At 43.1% G+C, this 21,471-nt stretch overlaps 1 pseudogene; it reads left to right on the top strand.

Annotated features, from left to right (window-relative positions):
* The first annotated feature begins 6,840 nt into the window (after nt 1-6,840).
* On the top strand, nt 6,841-6,958 carry LOC126238138 (5S ribosomal RNA; annotated as a pseudogene).
* The last annotated feature ends 14,513 nt before the right edge of the window (nt 6,959-21,471 follow it).

The raw sequence follows: 21,471 nt of genomic DNA, 5'->3' as shown, positions 1-21,471 counted from the left end.
ATTCTGAAGGTGGCAGGGGTAAAATACAGGGAGCGAAAGGCTATTTACAATTTGTACAGAAACCAGGTGGCAGTTATAAGAGTCGAGGAGCATGAAAGGGACGCAGTGGTTGGGAAAGGAGTGAGACAGGGTTGTAGCCTCTCCCCGATGTTATTCAATCTGTATATTGAGCAAGCAGTAAAGGAAACAAAAGAAAAATTCGGAGTAGGTATTAAAATTCATGGAGAAGAAGTAAAAACTTTGAGGTTCGCCGATGACATTGTAATTCTGTCAGAGACAGCAAAGGACTTGGAAGAGCAGTTGAACGGAATGGACAGTGTCCTTAAAGGAGGATATAAGATGAACATCAACAAAAGCAAAACGAGGATAATGGAATGTAGTCAAATTAAATCGGGTGATGCTGAGGGGATTAGATTAGGAAATGAGACACTTAAAGTAGTAAAGGAGTTTTGCTATTTAGGGAGTAAAATAACTGATGATGGTCGAAGTAGAGAGGATATAAAATGTAGACTGGCAATGGCAAGGAAATCGTTTCTGAAGAAGAGAAATTTGTTAACATCGAGTATAGATTTAAGTGTCAGGAAGTCGTTTCTGAAAGTATTTGTATGGAGTGTAGCCATGTATGGAAGTGAAACATGGACGATAACCAGTTTGGACAAGAAGAGAATAGAAGCTTTCGAAATGTGGTGCTACAGAAGAATGCTGAAGATAAGGTGGGTAGATCACGTAACTAATGAGGAGGTATTGAATAGGATTGGGGAGAAGAGGAGTTTGTGGCACAACTTGACTAGAAGAAGGGATCGGTTGGTAGGACATGTTTTGAGGCATCAAGGGATCACAAATTTAGCATTGGAGGGCAGCGTGGAGGGTAAAAATCGTAGAGGGAGACCAAGAGATGAATACACTAAGCAGATTCAGAAGGATGTAGGTTGCAGTAGGTACTGGGAGATGAAGAAGCTTGCACAGGATAGAGTAGCATGGAGAGCTGCATCAAACCAGTCTCAGGACTGAAGACCACAACAACAACAACAATGTTGTGTCGCTACAAGCAGTAGTACCCGTAATACCTCCTTGGAAGATATATACAGCTGGTGTCACCTCTGATCGTATCCCACTCTTAAAAAAGGTGTTATGAGTCTTATTGGCCAATGAACTCGTTGGTTAATTAACAAGGTGGCTCCTATTTCCTTAAAAAGCATCAGAGAGGTGGATCATCACTAGCAGTGTCGCCATACACTGACTCGACTACGCATTGCTAAATGTGGGATTTAATCCAGGACCGTGGTGCATGATTTGGTGATCAGGCACTATCCGCCAGGAACAATCTGCTTATAGATTAGCGGCGTTTCTTCCATCACCTGAATTCTAACGGGCGATCTCCTCGTCATCAAACAAGCCTGTGATAGCGTCGGAGACAGTGAAAATGAATTAGAAATGTAACAGCTTCTCGGAGCGAATTAGACACAGAGTGCATTCGCGGATTTAAGACGTTCAATGGACATATACCTGTAGTAGTAACGACTCTCAGTGAATTGAAAGCAAGGGAAATGGAAAACACTCCCTGTGGGGTAAAATATTCTATAAATCAATGATTCAACTCTGGTTAACTAATTTTCTGCTTGCATTGTAATCAGTAGGATAATTTATGAAGAAAAGCACCACGCCTTTTTTATTACTCTGTTTCGCACAATATGTCTGTAGGCCTACTGATATACCGAAGTACTGATTGTCCAATAAAAATGACTCCTTCTCTTCCTTTGTTTCCGTTGCTCGTTCTGTGGTCATCCGTCCTTTTTCTTTCACTCGCTCTCTTTATCTGAAGAGCATTTAGCAAGAACCCATTTGTCCCATAGTGGAATCTGTGGCATCGCTGGACAACATCCAAAGCAAATTCCGCCCCCCTTGGCACCGTTCTGCAGGCAATTCTTTGTGTCGCTTATGCACTCTGGCGCTAAGAATGGACGCTCGCTAGTGCCCTTTGTTTCGTATGTCACACCTGCTGTATTTTACTCTCAAAAGAATTCAATATGCAATATATTATACTTGACTGGAGTCAGTGATATTCTTGTTGGAGTTTTTATTCCTCAGTCCCTGAACTTAGTTTGAAGTTTTCTGAGAGGAGCAGCTTTTAAAGTTGTATGAGAATGTTCTCAATGTTAACTTTTGTAGGGCAAGATGTCCTCTATGCTGACTTTAATAGGGACAAGATGAAAATTTTCGGATTTTCAGAGAAAGACTATGGTACTTTAATGTAAATAATGCACTTTTCTCGATGTAGTTCTCTTTTAGATCAGTGAACATTCTTCGAATGAGTAAGTTGCACCCTAGAAGTAAGATTTTCGAAATCTGCAAAATCTACTTCTACGGATGTCGCAGTTCTTCATCAACCTCAAAATGTCTCCGCAACATCAAACACGTTTAGATATGGGCATTTGAGGTAGCCACAGGATCTCAAATCTGGTGAACAGGTTGGATGTTTAAATAATGTGTACTTCTAATCCCCATTTAGCTCTCGTCAAAGCAGTTTGCGGACAACAGCTGGTCCTGATCGAAGATTTTTTTTTAATCAATCCTTGAGCATTTTCACTTATACTTCATTCAGTTGGCCCAGAACAATTAGCCAATTATTTATTACCTTATGAAGTCTTACAACTGAACATGACAACAACGACAACAACAACAATAACAGGATAATAAGAAAAATCCTTTCTTCATAAAAAAAAGACCACGACATTCCTGCCAAAAGTAATAAAGCTCACATTTCTCGTGTGGGGCCACAGTGTACCACCCACTGGTGTTATTTCATTTCTGCCTCTCAGAGAGGTGGCGCATTAGCTGATATCTACATCTACATCTACGTGATTACTCTGCTATTCACAATAAAGTTCCTAGCAGAGGTAAAGGCGCTGCAGTCTGGAACCGCAGGACCGCTACGGTCGCAGGTTCGAATCCTGCCTCGGGCATGGATGTTTGTGATGTCCTTAGGTTAGTTAGGTTTAACTAGTTCTAAGTTCTAGGGGACTAATGACCTCAGCAGTTGAGTCCCATAGTGCTCAGAGCCATTTGAACCTAGCAGAGGGTTCAATGAACCTCCTTCAAGCTGTCTCTCTACCGTTCCACATCTCGAACGGCACACGGGAAAAAGAGCAGTTAAATTTTTCTATGCGAGCCCTGATTTCTCTTATTTTATCGTGATGATCATTTCTCCTTATGTAGGTGGGTGGCAACAGAATATTTTCGCAATCGGATGAGAAAACTGGTGATTGAAATTTCATGAGAAGATACCATCGCAACTAAAGACGCCTTTGTTTTAATGATTGCCGCTGCAATTCACGTATCATGTCTGTGGCGCTATCTCCCCTACTTCGCGATAATACAAAACGAGTCGCCCTTCTTTGTACTTTTTCGATGTCATCCGTCAGTCCCATCTGTTGCGGATCCCACTCTGCACAGCAACACTACAGAATAGGGCGGACAAGTGTGGTGTAAGCAGTCTCTTTAGTAGACCTGTTGCACCTTCTAAGTGTTCTGCCAATGAATCGCAGTCTTTGGTTTGCTGTACCCACAACATTATTTATGTGATCGTTCCAATTTAGGGTATTTGTAATTGTAATCTCTAAGTATTTAGCTGAATTTAGAGCCTTCAGATTTGTGTGACGTATCGCGTAATCGAAATTTAGCTGATTTCTTTTAGTACTCATGTGAATAAGTTGACACTTTTCTTTATTCAGGGTCAATTGCCTCTTTTCTCACCATACAGATTCTTGGCTCTGAGCACTATGGGACTTAACTTCTGAGGTCATCAGTTCCCTAGAACTTAGAACTACTTAGACCTAACTAACCTAAGGACATCACACACATCCATGCCCGAGGCAGGATTCGTACCTGCGATCGCAGCGGTCGCGCGGTTCCAGACTGTAGCGTCCAGAACCGCGCGGCCACTTCCGGCCGGCACAGATATCTTATCTAAATCATTTTGCACGTCGTTTTGATAATCTGATGACTTTACGAGACGGTAAATGACAGCATCATATGCAAACAATCTAAGACGGCTACTCAGATTGTCTCCTATGTCAATATACACTCCTGGAAATAAGAACACCGTGAATTCATTGTCCCAGGAAGGGGAAACTTTATTGACACATTCCTGGGGTCAGATACATCACATGATCACACTGACAGAACCACAGGCACATAGACACAGGCAACAGAGCATGCACAATGTCAGCACTAGTACAGTGTATATCCACCTTTCGCAGCAATGCAGGCTGCTATTCTCCCATGGAGACGATCGTAGAGATGCTGGATGTAGTCCTGTGGAACGGCTTGCCATGCCATTTCCACCTGGCGCCTCAGTTGGACCAGCGTTCGTGCTGGACGTGCAGACCACGTGAGACGACGCTTCATCCAGTCCCAAACATGCTCAATGGGGGACAGATCCGGAGATCTTGCTGGCCAGGGTAGTTGACTTACACCTTCTAGAGTACGTTGGGTGGCACGGGATACATGCGGACGTGCATTGTCCTGTTGGAACAGCAAGTTCCCTTGCCGATCTAGGAATGGTAGAACGATGGGTTCGATGACGGTTTGGATGTACCGTGCACTATTCAGTGTCCCCTCGACGATCACCAGTGGTGTACGGCCAGTGTAGGAGATCGCTCCCCACACCATGATGCCGGGTGTTGGCCCTGTGTGCCTCGGTCGTATGCAGTCCTGATTGTGGCGCTCACCTGCACGGCGCCAAACACGCATACGACCATCATTGGCACCAAGGCAGAAGCGACTCTCATCGCTGAAGACGACACGTCTCCATTCGTCCCTCCATTCACGCCTGTCGCGACACCACTGGAGGCGGGCTGCACGTTGTTGGGGCGTGAGCGGAAGACGGCCTAACGGTGTGCGGGACCGTAGCCCAGCTTCATGGAGACGGTTGCGAATGGTCCTCGCCGATACCCCAGGAGCAACAGTGTCCCTAATTTGCTGGGAAGTGGCGGTGCGGTCCCCTACGGCACTGCGTAGGATCCTACGGTCTTGGCGTGCATCCGTGCGTCGCTGCGGTCCGGTCCCAGGTCGACGGGCACGTGCACCTTCCGCCGACCACTGGCGACAACATCGATGTACTGTGGAGACCTCACGCCCCACGTGTTGAGCAGTTCGGCGGCGGCGGTACGTCCACCCGGCCTCCCGCATGCCCACTATACGCCCTCGCTCAAAGTCCGTCAACTGCACATACGGTTCACGTCCACGCTGTCGCGGCATGCTACCAGTGTTAAAGACTGCGATGGAGCTCCGTATGCCACGGCAAACTGGCTGACACTGACGGCGGCGGTGCACAAATGCTGCGCAGCTAGCGCCATTCGACGGCCAACACCGCGGTTCCTGGTGTGTCCGCTGTGCCGTGCGTGTGATCATTGCTTGTACAGCCCTCTCGCAGTGTCCGGAGCAAGTATGGTGGGTCTGACACACCGGTGTCAATGTGTTCTTTTTTCCATTTCCAGGAGTGTAGGTCAGGAACAATCGAGGGCCTATAACACTTCCTTGGGGAACGACGGATATTACTTCTGTTTTCCTCGATGACTCTCCGTTCATTACTACGAACTGTAACCTTTCTGACAGGAAATCAGGAATCTAGTCGCACAACTGAGGCGATACTCCGTAGGCACGCTTGTGGGGAACGGTGTCGAAAGCCTGCTGGAAATCTAAAAATATGGAATCATCGCTCTCTGGAGGACCAGAGATCAAATCCCAATCCGATCTTTCAAATTTTGGTTTCCGTGCCTTCCTTAAAACAGCTATGGAAAATGCTGGTATCATTTCTGTATAAAAGACACGATCGTTTTACTTAAAAATTGATAAATTATGAGAATGTGAACTCAATCTTTAATGACCCCGACTAATCTTCCTTTTTCCCATTATTATGGCGTGAAGTGGTAGACGCACAACTCGTTACACCAACAAACCGACACAGCAAATCGATTGGGTTCTTGAAAGAGTCCAAACATTGCTGAAGAATTCGCGTGTCATTTGTTGTTGGTTCGCACTCAGTCATGCAACCATCCAGCACAAGAAATTCTCGTAATTAATTCTTCAAGTAAAATTTTCCGATCTCAGTCTTGAGAGATGCCTGTTGCCTAAGTTATTTCATAGATTTTTAATAACCAATTGTACAGAACAAGTTTATTATTTTGAAACGAACTTCAGGCATCCGTTTTTTATCTGTTAAAAATCAAGGAGCCGGCCACTTGCTGTCTTTCACAAATTAGAATGAATTTCCGACGACGATAAACTGACCAAACCAAAGAATTTTGTGACAGTGTGGAATTTACGCATCATTACGATTTTAAAAATATACGAAACTGTCAGCCATATGAAGCTGATACTTCTCTTAAGGCATTGTGCAACACAGGAAAAAACGGACGAAAAATCAATACAAGGAACGCCGTCTGTTAGACAAATGTTGGGGAGAGGGGCAATAAAGGCAGGCTTTGTCCTGATATGTGACATATATAAATTGAGCTGTTGCAGAAGTTTTCAATTGATTCTCTTGGTTCACATTAACGAGGAATGCAAGTTGGATTATAACGAGGGCAGACTATGCTCTTGGAGTCCTAATGGTCTTTCTAGACTAGAAAGAATTTTTAAATCCTGAAGAAGGGACTATCTTTTTTTATCTTTTTAACCGTGCAAAATTTTAATTTCTAATAAATAGACACAACCGAAGCCCATAAGAACAAAAAAACAAATTTAAAGAAAGAGAAAAAGTGAAAAGGCTGCTGTCGGATAGAACTGCCGAAAAAGAAGGAGAAGGAAAGTAATTAAGCTGTCAGCATGTGTGACTATGGCAACGGCCGTGCCGCAGTGGTTACACCGGTTCCCGTGAGATCACCGAAGTTAAGCGCTGTCGGCAGTGGTCGGCACTTGGATGGGTGACCATCCAGGCCACCATGCGCTGTTGCCATTTTTCGGGGTGCACTCAGCCTCGTGATGCCAATTTAGAAGCTACTCGACCGAATAGTAGCGGCTCCGGCCAAAGAAACCATCATAACGACCGGGAGAGCGGTGTGCTGACCACACGCCCCTCCTATCCGCATCCTCAACTGAGGATGATGCGGCGGTCGGTTGGGCCCGTTGGGCCACTTGTGGCCTGAAGACGGAGTGCTATGTCTGACTGCTATGCAGAGGACCCGGGTTTGAATCCCCGTGCCGCGATGGGTAGCCGAGCAGTTTGGGGCGCATTGCCACGGTTCGCGCGGCTGTCCCCGTCGGTGGTTCGAGTCCTCCCTCGGGCATGGGTGTGTGTGTTGTCCTTAGCTTAAGTTGGTTTAAGTTAGATTAACCACAAATTTCGAAATCTCCGTAGTGCCAGGTATTTTTCCTTGGTGGGAGGACTGGAAAAAGGATGTACTCGGTCTCATAATGCCAGCTGAGGAGCTATTTCATCCGCCAAGTTCTACGAAGCAGACAACGGCGCGGAGAGCGGTGTGCTGAGTCCATGCACCTCCACACCACATGCAAATGACAACAGCGGCGTTCGATATAAGCCGTTGTGTATTATTATCAGCTACTGATGTATCCGCCTCCGTAGTCTATGTCCCTGACATGTGCTTATGCACTTGCACTCATCTCTGAGCTAGCAGGTTCGAATCATGTGATGATTGGTTTATGGGGCGCTCAACTGCGCGGTCATCAGCACCCGTTCAAAGTCCCAATTTTTACACAGACCAATCTATCAATGATGATGATGAAGTGATGAGGACAACACAAACACCCAGTCCCCGGGCAGAAAAAATCACCAACCCGGCCGGGAATCGAATCAGGGATCCCGAGAATCACAACGGTAGAGGCAATTAATAATTTGCTGACAAGAGGAGGAAAGATGTTAATGTGAGATTTCTTATCACCTTATGGTTCGCTACTGTGCTTGGTAAATTCCGACTCTCTCCTTAGAATAGAATGAAGACATATCACTCACCAACGGTTCGTCCACTCGGCGCCCCACTTCTCTCATTCGATAGGAATATCCTACTGGAGCCCCTCATTTCGCTGTTGTTTTCATCACCATTATCATCATCAACAACAACAACGGTAACCCCAATATGAGGCAGTCTTAAACAATTAGTCGCCAAGAGAGGCCTACAGCAGATAATGTGACACTCAGGACACAAGTAAGTAAGATGCTGCCGTAACCTTATTTCGCATTTCAAAGTATCTTTCGAGTTCGCTGATCATCTGTATGTTCGTCATTTTGAGTTCCTAATGAGTCGCTTAACATAGAAGAAATTCACGTTTCTTTTTTCAAGTAATGGGACATCTTTTGTAGAATATGAGTCGTTTTTACCTAAAACCTTCTGAAAATGAGGCTCTTTTTACAATTCTGTTCAAGTGGTTCAAATGGCTCTAATCACTATGCGACTTAACATCTGAGGTCATCAGTCCCCTAGACTTAGAACTACTTAAACCTAAGGACATCACACACATCCATGCCCGAGGCAGGATTCGAACCTGCGACTGTAGCAGCAGCGCGGTTCCGGATTGAAGCGCCTAGAACCGCTCGGTCACAGCGGCCGCCTTTCAATTTTGTTCTATTGCTTTCTGTGGGAATCAATGCTATCAATATTTGCTTAATAAATGCACTTCATTGTTCAGTGACTCTGTCTTTATTCCTTACTATCTATTCGAGGATCAAACAGGGAGATTTTTGTATCAAATGGCCCGTTAATAAAATCTCTGCTCTCTTGAAGTTTTAAAAAACCCTATTGTACCTTACACTGTAAAAATACGAACGTAACTGAAACGTGTTCACGCAGTTTGTTATAATATTTTATCACATTTATTTTCTGGACATTGATAATTAATCTTCAGTCTTTTGTCCTCCATGGCACAGTGCGTGTTCATCCAATGACGTAATGAATTATCATAACCCAACAGAAGCGCGATGTGGGACACGCTTTCTGTGTATTTTGTACGAGTGCCAAATGGATCGACATTTTTCAGCACTGCACAAATGCCCTGTCATGAGGCGCCGCCAAACTGTGCCAGAACTGCCGAGAGAGTTTTCACAGCCGCTGCTCTGGTATTATTGCGCACTTATGCTCCATCACCTGGAAGAGGCTTTGCGTCACAGAATGTAGAAAATGTAGCACCGTATTGCCCGTTATAAGTATCTAGTCTCGTTTTTTCTTACACAGCGCGAACCAGAGCTACGCGGACAACATTTGGGGGGTTGTTCAGGCATATTCTCTGAGTATTTTGGTAACAGATAGCTGCGGTCTCCAGTGGCTCGTTACAGAGTAATAATGTAATTATGATTTATTCGGATTTGTTACCACAAAATGTTTTCACAACAGTGAAAAAGCCAGTAACACGCATTCATGAAAACGTTGTGTCACGATAGGATCTAATATTAATGGTCTTCTATGTACAGACGCAAAACTACTGTGATGTGGTTGCCATAGTTACTGGAACAGCTGAGCATAGCGTTGTCGTGTCACTAGTTAATGGACCGTCGACATTAGGACTGTTGTGCACTATTTTCAGTACAATACTTATACAATGCAGTATCTCTGAAACGAGCCGCTGGAGACCATGGGTCACTTATAGCAAAGTACTCAGAATAGATCCCTGAACAGCCTCTGAAAGTTTGTCGGTGGAGTTCTGGTTCATCCTGTATATGGTGAATTACATAACATACAATACTGCAAATGTTTCATAACCGAGTCGTATAATTGAAGGAACATTTTTTACCGTTGATGGTAAACATATAGAGAATGTTTTAAGCTTTTCATTTAGTATGATACAGAAGCACTTTTCGTTTTTCTCCCAATGGAACGAGGTATATTTTAAGGCCATCTGTAAGCGTTATAATTATATTACTTCCTTAGTCGGTTATCTGAGGACTACGCTAAGCTTACAACCATTGTATTACGGCAGCTATTTTCAGTTTTTCTTTTTCCGTCTGTGAGACGTTTTTCATCAGTGTGTTGTGTCTTTCATACGGCGTTCATCTGACCAAATGAGACAAATTGTTCGTTTCTAGTTTCGGAGAGTACTGAATGTTACTACAGCTGTCCTCAAGATGTCTCGGTTACACGAGTCTTCCGCTTACTTTCTCGTTCATTTTTTTTTTCTTTCCAAGTCCGTGTACCACGGCACCATTGTTTCTGGCTTTGAGTACAAGACTTTGAAGAGGAGTTTCGTCTGTTTGGAATCATACAGTCTTTTAACGCGAGCACACAACCAAGCTCTAAGTTTGTGCATTGCATCCGGGCTTCAGAATGTAGTTCTTGAAACTTCCTGGCAGATTAAAACTGTGTGCTGGACCGAGACTCGAACTCGGAACATTTTCCTTTGGCGGGCAGGTGCTCTACCAACGACCCACCCTGGCAGCTATACTTCCGCCAGTACCTCGTCTCCTACTTTCCAAACTTCAAAAAGTTTTCCTGCGAAACTTGCAGAACCAGCACTCCTGGAAGAAAGGATATTGTGGAGACATGGCTTAGCCACAGCCTGGGGGATGTTTCTAGAATGAATATTCTGGGAATATATTTCTTGTTTCGGCTTTTATGTACAGTGCGTTTTGTTATCCAGTATATTGTGTAAGAAGTTTCTTTTCGTCCTAATTCTGCTTGTAAATATCTCTCAGGGACGCCAAGACTTTCGGATTCATAGACAGTTGGTTTTATGACAGACTTATTGTGGCATTTATGGAAAAGCACATGTTGTTGTAAATGTTTTCTGTGGTTTGAAAGGCTATTTCCATTTCCCTGGCTCTTGATTTTAAGGCTTCATTTATCTAGCCCATTGGCTGTAGTCCATTCGCCCAGATACTCACCTCTATTCATGATTTTTATTGTTCCGTATCTGATGTTTAACTGGATTGTATAACAACTACATAGAATGTAAAATAAAGATCAAAATTCTTTTTTTCCTTACTTTATAGATATTCGATACGATTTTCCATGGCGTACGGACTATATTTGGGGTTAAGTGCATTTGATGTCGTACATTCTCCTGTGCTCTGATATACGGGAGAACTTATCTGTACCCATATTCGGAAATTATTTCGATTAACACTGCCTGACTTGTACATTCGTCATAGTCTTACCGTTTTACTTCCTGTAAAATTTGAGTTAAGTGCTGTTTCATTTTTAGATTTATTTTGAGAACACACTAAACCATCGTTCCTGGCATTTGTAACTCCATACGGGCTTCATGCTCGCCTCCATAGTTCCGAGGTCATCGTTACTGACTGTCGTGGGGGAGATCCGGGTTCGATTCCCGGTACTGTCAAGGGGGTGGGGTGCACTCAGCCTCGTGAGGCTAACTGAGGAGCTATTCGACCTATTAGTGGCGATTTTAAGGTCAAGAAACCCGACAGTGACCGGGAGAGTGGTCCGCTGACGACACGCCCCTCTATACTGCATCAAGTGACGCCATTGGCGTAGGATGACACGGTGGTCGGTCGCACCCGATTGATCCATCTTCACCTTTCCTACCTTCGTATGTTGGTATCCGTGGACTATGTTCGAACGACAGGTGAATTCTTTCAAAGTTTTGTACTGATACACCTCGCCAGGAGATTTTTTTCCAACGTTCTGATACCTGCGAAAATTGTTGGCATTTGAAGGCGTTTGATTTTATCGGTGACGAAAAGATCTCGCCACAATGAAAGGCGCCTTTGTTTTAATGATTGCCACCCCAACTCGCGTATCATAACCGTTTCACTCTCTTCCGTATTTCGTGATAATACAAAACGAGCTGCCCTTTATTGAACTTTTCAATGTCGTCTGTCAATGCTAAATTCCTTTGCCATATAAAGACCCCCTTCCTCTATAGCCAGAGAAAATAAGGGACGTTTTGAATATGTCCAGCACAACTAACACAGTGCTGTTTCAGCTCTATGTATTTGTAAATACAGCCTAGCAGCGCAGTGGCAGCAGACTTCGACTTCTCCTTTAGTACTTTTTCCTTCTTTTTTTGCTAATCCTTTGTCCGTAGGGCTAGATATACGCTTCATTTCTGCGCGCCTCTTGTCAAATGTTGTTGAACTTCATCAAAGAAAAGTACCCATACCATAAATAGTAAACAATTGCTTAAATGACTGCAAAATGGGATTCTACATACCGCAAAAAAACAGGGAAAGATGCCTTAATTAACATTTCATTGAGGATTATTTAACTTACTAGGGTAGAGACGCATTTTCAGTCCGGACATACATATCATGCTGCTGTTAGTCTCCCTAAGATATCAATCATCTTTTGTGTCGTATGGATATGGGTGGACTGGTCACCAACCTGCACCTCAGACAGTGTAGTGACTAAAACTCTATTACCTTCTGGACTTACTGTATTAAGGGTCACACAAAGACTGACTGTTAAATGACGGTATTCATGTCAGGTATCTAATGGCTCGTAAGGATGACAAGAATGATCGTATTAATCCCAGGCTCTGTGATTTAGATGCGAGTATAAATAGTAACTGGTGACTTGTCCAATGAGTCCCCAGCTTTTAGTAACGTAATTTCTATGCCAAAGCTCTGAAGTTAAATTTGTAGCTATGGGTCATATCATTTGGTCCTTATCTATTATGCGCTCTCCCTATATTTTTGGTCGTTGTAGGAGCAGCTTCTACCTTACCATGAGGCAATGAATTTACTGAAGGAGAACGCAGGTGATTGTAATCGTATTCCCGGGCCAATATTCAACTACGCTGGAAAAAATCTCTGTGCATGTAAATAACGTTTTTTATATGAGTGTACCATGGTCATTTGCTAGTCATCGTAACGTACGTCTCCATTACGTGATTGGTTTGGGTCATACAATCCGTTGTGCATAATCTGACCTGATACATGGGCATTATCACTAATTTTGTTTGTATAATTCTTAGATGAATATCAAAATTACTCCTCTCAAATTCATAACTGGAACATCAGTACCAATTAAAACAAGAATTACAAATATAATTATAATTAATGTGAATTAGAGCTTTGTACCAATGCAATAATCAATTATTTCTACACAGTATATTGCCAACGTTGTTGTAAAAGTTAATGTTCATTACCTGATGAAGCGGACATGTATTACCATAGTGCACTGGTATGTATGAGAATATTTCAAGTAATCGTGCTCACTTCTTTCCTGATTCACGTTTCGCTAAACGCATCGTATGCTCATGCCTGTTGTAGGTTTACGACACAGCATAGCCATTTTTGAGTTAGCTTATGCTCTACGCTCGGGTGCGTATGGAACAGATACGTAACAATATCCTATACCGTTCGTTAGTACTGCGCTCTTCTCATACGATCTGTTGGTGTACTAGAACTTCGAAGGAGCAAAACCTTAGTAATTAGTCCATCAGCCACTAAAAATTTCTCTTATTCACATCCTAATCGAGATGTTTTACGTTTAGACCTTGAACAGTTCGCGTTTGTTTGACTCCTTGGCTTAGTTTATTACGTGTCAGACTTCAAATCGGTTAGTGTGGAGTTCGGTCCTCAATACGAACTATGATTGTTATATATCGCTCATCTCTGGCAATGTTTTGTTAATGTTAGGCTGGGCCACGATTCGAGATCCACGTTGAACTGTACTGGATAGATAAGTCAGTTCAGAGTCCGGAAGAAGGAGGCCAAGGACACACCATCTCCAAAAGAATAGTGTCTAGTAACTATGGGCTCAAACCAACCTTCGGATTCAGGGGAACTTTACCTTTTTTTTACCTAGTCGCTATATACGTCCTTTCAGCAGCTTTCCATATTTTGGAAGCGAGATCGAATTTTTAAAAATGTTGACATTACATTCGTGTTCTCGTGCTGTAATATTTCCGCATCGTCAGGAAATTACTACCCCTATGAATTATCAAGCTAAGGCATTGTAGTGCGGTGACGTTCGCACTGGAGGTCATGTCCAAATGCTGAGTTGAATGTATAAAATTTTAGCACCACTATCTGAACTAAAATTGGAGGAACAATGTTTACGTCCGACGGCACACAAATACTGTAAATACCAAACTTCTGGTCAGTATTTCATAGAATGACAGCGTATGACACTATCGACAGCGAAACGTCCGTGTTATGGGGACATTAATAACCGTGGTCCCATTTGTGCCTGTCGCGACGAGTCCAGAGCTTCGGCTACTGCCTTCGTTTAATTGACATAAACGTCGACAACAGCATAAATACACCACTTTACTACACAATTAGTGCTCGCTGAGTGAGTCATGTTCTACCTAATGTGTTCAAGAAAAAGTCGTGGTCGACTTATTGAGCCCATTATAACATCTGGGCTCATGAGAAAATTATTTCCAAGGCAGCTGTTCTCCATGTGCTATATCTTTTTCAATGTGATACCCACGAGTAGCAAGTGAGAAAGAGCCTTAAATTCTTTTAAAATCTGATGTACCTGTAACATGCTTGTAACACAACTGTCTGTTCTTGCTGGAAGCATAAAAGCTTTCTTGTCCCTCAGCTTAATGGTGCTGTCGCCGTTAAAGTCGTTCCTTCAGTTTTAGAAGCTAGTCGCGCCTCTGTGGCTGATAAAATATGGCGTCTCTGTCTCGTGCTTCCCCATTCATTCAAGAGCTCCGCCGTTTCAAGTGACAGTGGGGAGTATTTGGGGCACGCGAAACGAGCTTGTGAATCTGTATATATACACATCCGCAACTGATGTGATGTCTGTCGTCTGCTGCTCAAGGACGCTGGGTCCAGTTTAGGACCTGCAGGAAGTTAAATGCGTCAGTACACAGCCTGGGACACTGTTAGTTACGAACAGGCAGCACCAGCGAGGCAGCGCTCTGAAACTAGATCTGAAAGTGCCTTTCAAAATGTTCTCGACTTGACAGCAGAAGATTTAGGAGATAGTTCTGTTTTTTTTCACCTTATTAAGTCTGTCTATTGAGTCGTCAGTGCCTTGATCTGTTTGATGTGGCCCACCATGATTCCTCTCCTGTGTCAACCTCTTCATCTTACAAGGGAGCTTTCCATTTTCTTCATATTTACTGGATTTGCAGGACATTACCTTGATAACAGTTTCCTAAAACAGGGCGACGCAAGGCTAAAAAAAGATAAAATAAAATAAAAAATAGAAAACTGATAAAATCGACTTTGAACGTAAGTACAAAACATTTGTTTATTGACATCTAATTTGCTAGTAGAATAAGTGATGTAATCGTAAAATCGCTGGTTCTAAAGTTGCCGGGAGCAACCATTTTTTTCTTTTATTTAAATTCCATACTAACAAATGGAAATGTTGACTAAAAGATATTAAATAAATATCTATATAAACAAAAATGTATACGTTCGTTTCTTCAAAAACTTAAATGTTGAAAGTTTTACACTGATTACTTCAAAATTATGACACAACGTTGCGTTCGAATAGGTACATGTTTTATGCACCTATTTTTTCAACATGTAAATAAATATTTAATACCTAGAAGGGAAATATTATTACTAAAAATCTCGAAAAGTCCCTGATCGATTTACTTTAAATTTTTACACAATACTCTAATTAACATTCGGTCGGACGTAAGCTATATAATTTTAACACATATTGAAATCTTATTAGCAAATAACAAAGTTGTTCCGAACAGATAGCTGTTGGTAAAAATGTGGAGTGCTGGCAAACTCGACATTGAGCGCCCTTAAGCCATACACACTCCAGCTAGGTAACGGGTTATGTTACCCCGAATATCTGCTCTCTGTGCTAGCGCAGGAGACCTGAAGTCAGTTTTATATTACATTTTTAATAACATGTGTTTACGCGAATTGTGCATTGTGATATGTCAGTTGAACATGTCTTGAGGATTGCCGAATGAAAAATACAGGTTGCTGTTTTAAAAAGTCGTATTTTAGTAACGCATTAAGTTACAAGAAAGGCAATCATGCTGGTTAATGTCCCCCTTGCAGCTGAACAATATACTCTTGGTACATCTTTTACCTTTGCATCTGGTCAAAAAGTTATTTGGTCTGGTCAGGACAAAACGCACACCTTGCAGATGGAGATGCACTTGTAGAGGACAGCTATCTGGGATTTTAACCGTAGCCCTGTATCTGATAGTCGGCGCCGTCCGTATTTCGCACTTCCGTGACGGCTGTGAAACAAATGCTGACAGTGGGCTATCAATCACGAGCAACGAGCTGCAGCGAGTCTGGTAGTCGGGCGAACCTACACTGTCCAGCAACACAGACGGCCATTGGCGGGACGAGAAATAACGTCAACGCTACTGAAGGACTTTCTAAACATGTTCGGCCTAACACAGTTAAGGTGTGAATGTGGTCAAACTACGACGACGATCTTTTGAACAGATGGTTCTTTGATGGCACACCCTGAAGTTCCAAAGTCGATTAACGTTGAAGGAAGGGGAGGTCTGTCCTCACTAGATGGACCGTCAACGGTACGTGAGTCCGCTTAGCGTAATACGAGACGGTGAAGGTGAGGAGAGCACATACTTCGGAACTAGCAATGATAGTACCGTTTATAAGTCGCCAAAACGAACTCCATAATGAATGTTGTTGACGGAGGTTGTGTACAAAATGTTCCACGCTGCTGAACTAGTTTTGTATGTCTGTTATCGACAATACGCGTTTCAGCGGGATGGACATTTCAGTATCTGGACGTACAGCAAGTAAGAAACTATTCACTGGTTTTCTGTTGCTAATACTAATGGTTCAGACAGTATTAAATCCTCGTAAGTAGCAAAAAAATGAAGATAATGGCAACCGAGTCCTGACTAAGACCAGGCACAAGGAGTTTCCAGAGAAGAAAAGCCAGTTTATAATATCAGTGAACTTATAGGTAATAGGCCAATGTTTAAACTGTCAAAAGTAAACGAAAATTTGGTTACATTTATCAGCTTCATTGATATTAATCCGGATTAAAAAAGAATGACCTTTCATTACAAGAGATGCGGTATCAAGTAATAAAAGAAGAGACTATGAAAGAGTCTCAGTTAAAAGTAAATTCTTTCTTTAAAGAAAGATAAAAACAGGCAACCCGTTGCACTTGCACATTTTTTGTTGCATTTAATTATTCACTAAAGGTTAAGTACTGTTGCTGAAAGTCAGCCACGTTCAAGGTGGTAGGATTTTTTCCAGCCCAGGTATCTAAGGTTGTACGAAATACAAGACGTAAGAAGAAAATTATTAAACACAGGTAACTGTAACTTATTGATTAAGACACTCTCAGTTGGTATTGAAACGCCGTGCAATAAAATTTGTGCAACCGATTGTCTGTTTTTATCCTTTATTGAAACTTAAATAGGGTTATTCCGATTTAGCTAGGTTTCACTGTTTTTAATTTTCCGAAGTGGCCGTGCGGTTCTAGGCGCTGCAGTCTGGAACCGCGAGACCGCTACGGTCGCAGGTTCGAATCCTGCCTCGGGCATGGATGTGTGTGATGTTCTTAGGTTAGTTAGGTTTAATTAGTTCTAAGTTCTAGGGGACTAATGACCTCAGTTGAGTCCCATAGTGCTCAGAGCCATTTGAACCATTTTTTAATTTTCACTACTGTATTTATGTTTCCTGTTTATTTATTATATCAACTGGATGTAGCTAGGTTCCACTTTATGTAGTTTTCACTAGTGTATGTATGTTGAAGACTGCTACATAGATTTTGCATACAATTTAATTCTCTTTAAACTAGAATGGGAGGTTATTATTATTTTTCTCGACACCATTTGCTACTTTGGATGCCGTTACTCTGCTATTTCTTACTCTGAAATACATGGACAGAAAAAATAAAATATTCGCAACACCAAGGAGGAGTTGAGAGATATAAACTAAAGTTGGTAGCCGTGTTTTTACATCTGAAACATTTTAAAATTTCGCGATCGTCGGATATTAAGTGGCGCTAGTGGCGCCCATTACGAGGATACAAATCACGTTTGGTTTAAATAAACGCTGTAAGGGTCGTGAGCGTTAGTGACCTTTGAGATTGGATGTGGTTAGTTGATGTTGGTCAAGAATATCTTTAAGGCGAAAAGACGCCATTTTCAACAGCTCACTGAGTTACAACGAGGTCGTCTAATAGGGCGACGAGAAGCTGCATGTCCCTTCCGCGATAATACAGAAAGATTTGACAGGAATGAAGCCACTGTACATGTTTACTTGCAGTGGTGGTCGAGAGAGTATACGGATGCAAGAAGATGGCGACGTGGCACCATCGAGAGGGAAGACCATTGTGTAAGGCGTATGGCTCCGACCCATCGTACTGCATCTGCAGCAACAAACAGAGCAGCAGTTGATACCACAGTGACACAACGAACTGTTAGACATCGGTTACTTCAAAGACAGCTCACTGCCAGACGTTCTTCAGAGTTCATTCCACTGACCCGAAACCGCGGCTATTCGCGACTTCAGTGGTGTAAAGCGAGAACTCAGTGGAAGGCAGGACGGAGGTCTGTTGCGTTTTCTGATGGAAGCTGTGTCTGCCTCAGTGCCAGTGGTGACCGGGTGCTGGTTAGGAGGAGAGCGGTTGAGGGCCTGCAACCAATCTGTCTGTGTGCTAGACACACCTGACATACAGCTGGAGTTACTGTCCGGGGTGCGGGAGCACTCTCGTGATTATCCCACACACCCTGACTGCAAATTTGGACATCAGTCTGGTGCTTCGATCGGTTTTGCTGCCATTCACGAACAGCGTTCCACGGGGTGTTTTCCAACAGGATAACGCTCGCCCACTAGCGCTGTCGTAACCCAACATACTGTACAGAGTGTCGACATTTTGCCTTGGCCTGCTCAATCACGGCCTGCTTCATCGGACGACAACTCCAGCGTTATCCACAAACATCATTAATCGTCCCTTTATTGACCGACCAAGTGCAACAGGCAAGGAACTCCATTCCACAAACTGAAATCCGGCACCTTTACAACACAGTGCGTTCACGTTTGCATTCTTGCATTCAACATTCTGTCGGTTACACCGGTTATTATACACCAGTATTTCATCCTTACAATGGCTTATCTCGCGCTTACATTAACCTGTGATCTTTCACTGATGATCACTTACACATCTTACCGAGACAAATGGATTCCGAAATTTTCTTACTCTACAATAAGTAATTTTTGGTGTTAGGATGTTTTTTCCATTAGTGTAGTCATATACTTGATATCGATTGCGACACACGAGGTATCGAAACTAGAGTGTCTACAGCTATATGACTACTCTGCAATTCACACATAAGTGTATGGCAAAGAATTCTTACAACCACTTTCAGGCTGTTTCTCCCCCATTCCACCCCGAACAGCACGTGCGAAAAATGAACACCTAAAACTTTATACATGGGCTCTGATTTCTCTTATTTTATTACAATTGTCATTTTGCTGTGTATATGTGGCAGTCAACAATATATTTTGTCATACGGAGGAAAAAGTTGGTGATTGACATTTAGTGTAAAGATATCGCCGCATCGAAAAATGCATTTTTTTGTGATTTTCTTTCCAAGTCGCTTGTTTTAACCGAACACTTTATATTTCACGATAATACAAAGCGAACTACCTTCTTTGAGCTTTTCCGATATCCTCCGTCACCACCACCTGGTAAGGATCCCCTACCACGCAACAGTACTGCTGAAGAGGACGGACAAGCGTAGCCTCTTCAGTACATATGATCCATCTTGTTAGTATTCTGCCAATAAAAAGCAGTCATTGGCTCGTCTTTCCCGCAACATTTTCTTTATGATGATTCCTGTTTAAACTGTTTGTGATTGTAACTGCTAGATACTTTCTTAAGTTAAGACTACAACCTATAAATTTGTGTAATTTATCGTGTACCAGAAACTTAACGGAATTTTTGTAGTACTCATGTGAAGGACCGCACATTTTTCGTTGTTTAGAATCAATTGTCACTTTTCACACCATGCAGATATTTTGCTACTTCCCTATGAATGAGTACCGCAACTACGATAACAAAGGCGATTTATTGTCTTCGCCATAAATCTCAGACGCTTTTCTAGTGCCTTTTTGTTTTGCGTGTTTCGAGTGGCGTTAACAATTACAGCTTTGACATATCTGATTGAAGAAATTTATTTCAGAAGAGACGTAGTCAACTGGTGCGCAATGGGAAGCGCATTCGAAGGTAATTGCCTTCTCATTTGTGCCGAAGCAACAGCTAATGAGAGTGTAAACGGTGTAAGTGAATGGAGTGTCGTCACGCAGCGTTCGGTAGAACCCGAGTAGCGTGGAACTAGCAGCTCGTGTAGACAGGCCGGCATCACGCGAGCGACGGGAGGGGGGAGTGGGATAGAGGGGGGGGGGGGGAGAGAGGAAGTGTGTGTGTGTGTGTGTGTGTGTGTGTGTGTGTGTGTGTGTGGCTCCCCCACGGGCCCCTCCCAGATAGCTGGTGTTATTTATAGCAACTTGTATCTGCCGCTTGCAGAGGAGAAACTGAGACGCCAACTCAAGGCCGCAGGCAGGAGACGAGCTGTCTGCTGCAAAGGTGTCGGTTCTGCGGCCTCCTGCTCCGCCTTGTGTCCAATTAAGAAGCTGGGAAGAACAAGGGGAAGACTCTGGGTCTCTGAGATGCTAGAAAAGTCCCGTAACATAATAGGCAAGTCCACAGTATTCGTTCAATGTGCTGACAGTTGTATTTCACCCATATTTTAGGACGGGATGGTAATTTGTTGACAACGCAATACAGAATCTATGGTAACTATTCGAGGTGTGCGGACGAGCATTGTAATGTTGCAAGATTATTGGGGCCAGGATGCATCTAGTACGAAAAACTCGACGTCTGAGGTGTTTCATAGTCGCTGTGTACTGAGAAGAATTTATCGCAGCCTCTCGTGCCAGATAATCGGTCTCACTCATGAGCTCGATGTGCATCCGTAAACAGAATCAAAAGAATTTTTTGCGGTGGTTGTGTTTTGAGCTCTTTCACTGCGGAGAAGAGAGATGTCGATATTCACCGCTCAGTCTTCTCGCTTCTGGGTGGTAATGATGGACCCATAACGTATCCCCCGTCACAATATCCAAAAGGAAGTTGTCTTCTTCGTCACAGTAGCACTGCGAAAGTTGCTCGCAGCATTCCCGACCACCCTGTTTGTTCTCGTCTGTGAGACGGCGTGCTGCACATGGTGCATAGATTTTACGGTATTCTAATTGTTCAGTAATGAAGCCGACATGTTCCTTGGATATTCCAGTATGGTTTGCGACACGCCGCTCATTCTGAATCAAATCATCGACGAATTTGCGATGTTTATCGTCTGCAACAGTGATCGGACGTTCGCTGCGTGTTTCATCAATAATTACGGCATTTCCGGGCTCGAAACCACAAAATTTTAATGCCCAAACATTTACACTAGACGTATCATCAGAATCATCACCATTAACCTTTAAACGACTATGAATCTCACTAGTAGTCACTTTTTCAGCTGTTACAAAATTCGGTAACAGCACACTGTTGCACTCGCCAGCACTAGAAAACGTCATCATACTTCCGCTACTCAAGAGACATTGTATGAACTCAACGCATTCAAACT

This window comes from Schistocerca nitens, chromosome 2, assembly GCF_023898315.1.
Source record: "Schistocerca nitens isolate TAMUIC-IGC-003100 chromosome 2, iqSchNite1.1, whole genome shotgun sequence".
NCBI classification, from domain to species: domain Eukaryota; kingdom Metazoa; phylum Arthropoda; class Insecta; order Orthoptera; family Acrididae; genus Schistocerca; species Schistocerca nitens.
Note: the sequence above shows the minus strand (reverse complement) of the source record. Positions and strands in the feature narration are given on the sequence as shown.